The sequence below is a fragment of the Pinus tabuliformis genome, chromosome J (genome assembly GCF_031772625.1).
Source record: "Pinus tabuliformis cultivar Carrire ecotype Pingquan chromosome J, CPIR1, whole genome shotgun sequence".
NCBI classification, from domain to species: Eukaryota; Viridiplantae; Streptophyta; class Pinopsida; order Pinales; family Pinaceae; genus Pinus; species Pinus tabuliformis.
This window is the reverse complement of record NC_142295.1, coordinates 1,039,193,629-1,039,201,082: the sequence shown is the minus strand read 5'-3', so window position 1 is coordinate 1,039,201,082 and position 7,454 is coordinate 1,039,193,629.

Sequence of the window (7,454 nt, the reverse complement as noted above, 5' to 3'; positions counted from 1 at the left end):
CTTCTTGTCAAAGGCTTCCTTGATCTTTTTCTGATGTGCTACAACCTTTTCAACCAGCTGTTCTCTAATATGCTGTGCCTATGCTAAATCAATGATCCTCTTTGCCATGTCTTCTTCCTCGTTCTTCTATTCTTGAAGGAATTTTGCCACAGGGAGAGTTAATTGAATTGGAAATACAGCTTTAGTGCCATATACCAGTTTGAAAGGAGAATTCCTTGTGGATTTCTTAATGGTCACTTTGTGAGCCCACAGTGCATACTTGAGCTTTGAATCCCAATTCTTTTTATTGTCCTCTAACAACTTCTTAATTATCCTTATCAAGCTTTTATCAGAGGATTCTTCCAGACCATTTCCTTGAGGGTAATATGAGGTGGAATGAACTAGTTTAATCCCCATTGAATCTCACATTTCCACTAGTTCTTTTTCCCTGAAGGCTGCTGCATTATCTGTGACTGGTTTGTGTGGACAACCAAATCTGCTGAAGATATTCTCTGTCAAAAACTTGATGAGCACATTATGATCAACCTTTCTTGTAGGGATTGCTTCAATTCAATTAGTGAAATAATCAGTGGCTACTAATATCCATCTATGCTGGCCACTAGAATGTGGATTGATTTCTCCAATGAAATCCAAGTCCCACTGCTGAAAAGGTCCTTTTTCCTAAATTGCTTTTAGGGGCAGGGACTTCAATTTCTACTTTCCTTCAAATCTTTGGCACTTGTCACAAGATTTAACAAAAGAAAATACATTAGAAAATAAAGTGGGCCAATAGTACCCAGCTCTGAGAATTTTATGGGCTGTAGTTTTCCAATAATGGTGTCCTCCACACATGCTGGAGTGAAATTGCTGCATGACTTCTATTGACTGTTCTTTGTCCAGACACCTTAAAATCACTCCAGATGGATCACTCCAGTAAAGCAGATTTTCATTGATGCAATGTTTAGCTGCCCTAAATTTTATAGTTCTGGCTTGACTTTGAGTAAATCCTGAAGGGATTTCTAGCTTCAGCAAGAAATTAATTATTTCAGCATACCAATCACAAGAAGCTAGATTTTCAGCCACTGATTGCTTTCTGTCCGGTTCAGCTGCTTCCTCTTCTTCTGCCTGACCATTTTCTGCAATTGTGCACAGGAAATCAATATCTAAAGATCTACAATTTTCCTCAGCTAACAATCTGGCAAGACCATGAACTTTGACTAGCTTGGTGGGCTTTAATTCTATATTAAATTCTATCATATTTGCAATCCATTTTTCCCTTCTTCCATCAGCATCAGGTTGTATTAGACATCTTTTATTGCAACAGAGGGTACATATGCAATTATCTTGGAATGCAAGATATAAACTCTGAAAGCTTTCAAGGATTTAATAAGAGCATACGCCTATTTTTCAATAATATCATACCTTAGTTCAGCATCCCTTAAGTTTTTTCTGAAAAATGCGACTGGATGCTCTGAACCTTCTTTATCTGCCTGTAATAAAACTGCTGCAATGGTGTCTTCAAAGGCAAATGAGAATACATGGAACTCGTTGTTGTAATCTAGGCTTATTAATGTGGGAGCCTCCATAATAGCTGTTTTAATAGACTCAAATGATTTTCTTGCTGCATCAGTCCACTTAACCTTTGCTCCTTTCTTCAACATGGAGGTAATATGCTTCACCAATTTTGCAAAGTTTGGGATAAACCTCCTGACAAAATTAATTTTGCCCAGAAAGGACTAAATATCTTTCTTTGATCTTAGAACAGACAAAGACTGTATGGCTTTTACTCTTTCTGGGTCAATTCGGAAACCTGCAGCAGACACAACATGTCCTAGCAGCTTGCCTTCTTCTAAAGAAAATTGAGATCTTTTAGGATTGACTGAAATTCCAAACCTTCTGCACTTTAGAAACAATTTTTTCAAATACTGCAAATGATTTTGATGGCTGCTGGAGTATAGTGTTATATCATCAAGGTAGATGAGGACAAATTTATCCTTTTCTCATACAAATGATATATCCATAGCTCTTTGAAAGGCGGCTCCAACATTCATCAATCCAAAAGACATCTTAGCATACATAAAAGTGCCCCAAGGAGTGGTAAATGCAGTCTTTTCTTGGTCATCTGGATGCAAAACATTCTGATTAAAACCTGAAAAACCATCCAAGAAATACATTACTTTAGCTCCTGAGAATTTTTGCAGCAAATGCTCCATCTTGGGAAAGGGATAATTGTCCATAGAACATTTGTTTAAATTTTTGAAATCAACACACAGTGTGATTTCTCCACTTTTCTTCCTCACCACTACTAGACTGGCTACCCATTTGGAATATCTAAGAGGGACTGTGATCTTGGCAGCCAACAAATTTTTAATTTCTTTTTCAATTAGAGGAAGAAGCATAGGATTTATTGGTCTCAGCTTCTGTTTGAAAGGAATGGTGTCTTTCTCCAAAGGGATTTTATGCTAAATAATATTTTTATCATAAGTTTTCAGGTCACTATACTCCCAGGAAAACACATAAGCAAATTGCTTCATTAATTTGCAGTATTCAGCACTTTGGTCAGCAGACAGATGAGTGGACAAATGTATGTATCTAGGCTGACCATGACTTCCTATATCATGCTTACAGACTATAGATTGGTCTTATTTTTGGGCAGCCTTGTACGACACATAATTTTGGTCAAACAATATTTCAAGAGGAATTAGACCCTTAAGGATATGATTACTAGGAAGCTGGACAATGCTATTTTTACCAATCTTGTTTCTAAGATGGGACTGGGGGCTTTCTTCCAAGGCATCATTCTCTTGGTCAATTTGCATCTCAGAAAATTCATCAATGACTTGCATGAACCTATTTATCTCATCATCATCTTCAAAAACTTTCCAATGCTGGGCATTATCAGGCAATGATGGTCGATACTTCATTTGCACTTCATAAACCAGTCTAGGAGGCATGGGAGGAATAAATAGACTAGCAGACACAAGGGAATAAACAAGCTGATTTTGGGCTCTAGGAATGTATGAAATATAGAAATAATCAAAAGAATTTTTGAGTCTCCACACCTCATCTCTGTATGCTTTTAGCCTTGGGTGCTTTGCTTGAAATGTTTTATTAACTTGTTGAATGATCGAATCAACATCTCCAAATACCTTCAGATTCTTGATTCCTCTATCATTTGCTGCATTAAGGCCCAATAGCAGAGCTTCATATTCTGCTATGTTATTTGTGACTTGAAAAACCAGCTTAAAGGACAACTGAATGCTTTCTTTCTCTGGAGATATTGGCACCACCCATGCTCCTGCAGTCTCCCTGGAACATGCTCCATCAAAGAACATCTCCCAAACTCGACCTCCTTGCTCTTCCTCGGCCTGAACTATTGGTTTCCTGATCTGCAATGAGACCTTCCGAGATTATTCTATTTGGAGAATACATGCTCCAAAATCAATGTCCACAACACATATGGGATGATTGGTAGGATTCTTTTCATCACTGATGATATATGCCAGTTGTGCTTCTCTATATACTCTCCTGCTTTCTCCTCCAAACACTAGGACAGTGGCATAAGATAGATCATTCTGTAATGTCCCACCTAGTCTCTTAATCCTTCCTCTGGACAACAGCATACCAAACTTGGGAGGCACATCTGCTACCACAATATCCATCATCATACTCTTCATGGGCAGCTGAGTTAAGGTAATGGCTAGGTCTTTGATTAATCCTAGGCATTCCACTTTACTTGAATCAAAAGAGAATAAATCATGATAAGGTCCGGTGATGTCAAGGCCTAACTCTTCCATGACATCTTTAGGCATTAAATTGTGGCTGGCCCCTGTATCTAGCAAGCAATTGTGGAGGATTTTGTCATGAATGGTCAATGAAACATAAAAAGAAGGAGAATTATTATCAGCAGGTGCAATCATGGGGCTAAGCACAATGGCAGGCTTATCATCTTGCAAATTGACAGAGTCAGTGGAGGTTTGTGTCATTTCTAGCTCAAGAGACTCAAGGATAGGCTTTCTAAACATTTCACTCTTTATCAATTCTACCAGAGGCACATAAATTTTCATCTTCTGGACTTCTGACTCTAAGTTGAAAGAGGAAGGTAACCTATCAGAACCTCTTACCTCTTGAACTAGAGCTTTGAGGATGACTGGATCAGCTGCTGGTCTTTCTGTTTGATATTCTGTGACTCTGTTTTGACAACAACTCTTTGGGAAGTATTTTCCTTGACATTTTTTACATTGGACCTTAGATTATATCTTTGCTGCTCTTGAGTTTGTAGGATAACTTCTCTATCCCACTGCTGACTGTCTTGTTCTTGCAGCAAAGACTCTTGATACGCAGCCAATGTAAAAAATGTAGCACTGCCTTTATCTTCCATACAGTGAATTTCATCCTCATCTTCTTCAAATTGTTCCTCCTCCATGACTACATTTTGGAAAGGAGCTTTAACTTTCTGTTCTTCTTTTGATTCTTCACCCCTCTGCATTATTTATAACTGCTCATTTGCTCTTCTGAATGGATTGGAATTTCTTGGATCAAATGTGTTCTGCTGCTTTGTTTTCCCTGAATTCTGCTCATCCTTCAGCTTAGAATTCTCAGCAACCAATGACTCTATCATCTTAGTCATCTTATTTGATTTAGGCTCTAAAGATGAAGAAGAAGAAGTAAAAGCCTGACCTCTCTGCCTCCTTCTGTCATCTTGACTTTTGAGCTTTTCTGCAGCCATGATATTGGATTCCACCTCTAGTGCTGCATCCTGCATATCGCCTAGAGTGGCACATCTTCTTTCTCTTAATAACAGGCAGAAATCAGAGTCAAAAGCATTGGCATAAGTGAGTTTGGTAGAGGTGGGGGTAGGCTTTACCTTAGCTGGTATCTTACTATACATATGGTTAAATCTTTTATTAAAATCAGGCAATGATTCCCCATTTTCCCTCTTCAGGTTACCAAAATCAGTATGGTAATACAACAAGTCCTTTTTGTCTCCCCAATGCTTCAAAAATGCTTCATCTAAGGCTTCAATATCTGTTATAAATCTCTGGGGTAATTCTCTGAACCACTTCATGGTCTCTCCATCAAGGCTCTGGACAAAAAATCTCATCCACACATCATTTTCACTTATATCTAAATTATTAGCATAACTGTAGAAAGCTTCTAGGTGTTCTTCTGCTGTTAGTCCCTCTATGCCAGTGAATTTAGGCATATATTTATGATATTCTCCCACAAACATAGGATTTAAAGGGACAGACAAGACTAAAGGTCCATATCTAGCAGCAACTATTCTCTCTATCTTTGTGGGTGCTGGCTATCCTGCCATGATTGGAATATGTGGAAGAATGCTAGCAGTTTGAATGGTAGGAAGTGATGTGATGGATGGCAGAGACAAAGGGATGTTTTGGACTGAATGAGAACCTTTCTTTGGACTGAGATTCAAAGGGGAACTAATTGCACAAGGGGTTGAATTAATCTCTAAAGGAATTTCCTTATTAACAGTGCTGAGTTCTAAAGCTTCAAACTGTATATCTTTAGCTACAACTTTATCTTTCAGAGATGAATGAGGTTTTTTAGGCTTACCTGATCTTGATGCCCATTTCGGTGTTGCTTTCTTCGATTTGACAGTCCTCTCAGGATCAAGCACTGGTTCAGCTGGTGATTTCTGAGGATTTCTTCTAGTATGTCTCACAAACTGAGCCAAAACTTCAATGTGGAGTCGCCAAAGGTTGGTCTTCCCCAATGGAGTTACCAGATAGATGATTACAACCAAATTATGTGTCCAGAACTTGTCTATCATCAAAATCTGGAACTGTGTCGTTCTCCCCGAGAAGATGAGCTTCAATTCTCCTCTCCCTGGCAACGACGCTAATTAATGTTATCACCCCAAGAAACTCCACTAGGTTGTATATTAGAGATGCTCGGGAACATTACAAACTCAACAAAAATGTTGGAAAATGGTGGATGAATGAAAGAAATGCTGCATATTCAAGCCAGATATCCACTTCTACCATGCTTAACCCCAGACATGGGTGAACACTCCCATATTACAAGGCTTTAGACCACCAATTACTCACAGTTTAAGGAAAATGTGATGATGGAGAATACTGATCACACCAGCAGATGCACATGACCCTGTGATAGCCAGTTGCAACTAGTTAAAAGGTCTGTAAATCTATTTCCTAATATTCAAACAGGATGACAACTCTCTGGCATTAGAATAATAGAAACCTGCATACAAATTCAATGATACATACTAGATCCTAACACAAAGGTGGGATGACAGCCCCTCCAATGCTAAATATCAAGAGCACATGAAAAATGCATAACAGGCATAGCCTGGAACAAAGAAGAAGAAGTGGAAAGTGAGCAATTAACAACAAAAGAAGCTTGCATTAGCTGAAAATGAAGACCAGAAGTTGCAGGTATCACAGTAGTTACAGTCTCCAGAAGTTGAACTTTACATCAAAATAACATTCATCAACCCTCTTACATTCTGTTTCTGGGTATATATGGAGGTTGATTACAAAATTGCTCTACATAACCTATGCGTGGAAGGGTCATAACGGACCACCAACCACATTTACAATTAGATATGGGTCTTTGCTGCACAATGTGTGTTTTAATGAATAAAATCGGCCTTTCTGGTACTCTGATGTCCTTCTTGAGCAGGTGGAGTACCGCATGGGACAAAAACTCCATAACTGGTAAATGAATTCAACTGCTCAAGGCAGTACTCTCCTTCCCTGGCCGTGCTATTATTTAAATGCAGGTAGTTGAAGAGTGATGGCGCGGGGCACCAGATTCTCGCCTCCTTCTTCCTTGGGAAAACACGGTAGAGGTCGGGGCACCAAGACAGTGTGGCGGATACATGGGCACGAAGGTAAGGCAACACTGGCCATTGGATGAAGTAAACAGACGAAGAAGATCAACTTGGAGTGGCTATCGGAAGACATATGCGGATGGAAGAGTGTGGGCCATCGGATCATGTAATCGAACGGTGAAGGATGGCTTACGGAGGCTAACAGAAGGTAGGGGAGCAGGGAGATTGCAGACTGTTGGATCGCGGGATGGAAGATCGGACGGTGGACAGGCGCGGAAGCTGCAGGGAAATTAACGGGTGGGAGTCGTACGCGATGAGCGGTGAGCAGTTTCCCCACACCGCTCACGAGAGGTGGGTGGTTTTTGTGTGCGGAGGAGCGATCAAGTAAAATAGCGTTGCGTGGCGGATGGGACGGCGGGGAAACCACTTTCCTCGCGGGTTATCGCATGTGCAGGTTCCAGCGGCGGGAGGAGCGTCTATCGTTGGATCCCAGTGGGGAAGGATCAGAAGGTCCAGGAATTGAAGCGCGTGCTTTTTGCTTGATGTGATAGGTAAGGGTCTCAGCGGTAGCACTTTTGCGTATGTGCGCAGTCATGAAGGGTTAAGACCTTAGCGCCGGGGTCCCGAGGGAAAAGGGTTTATACGGGATATATATAAA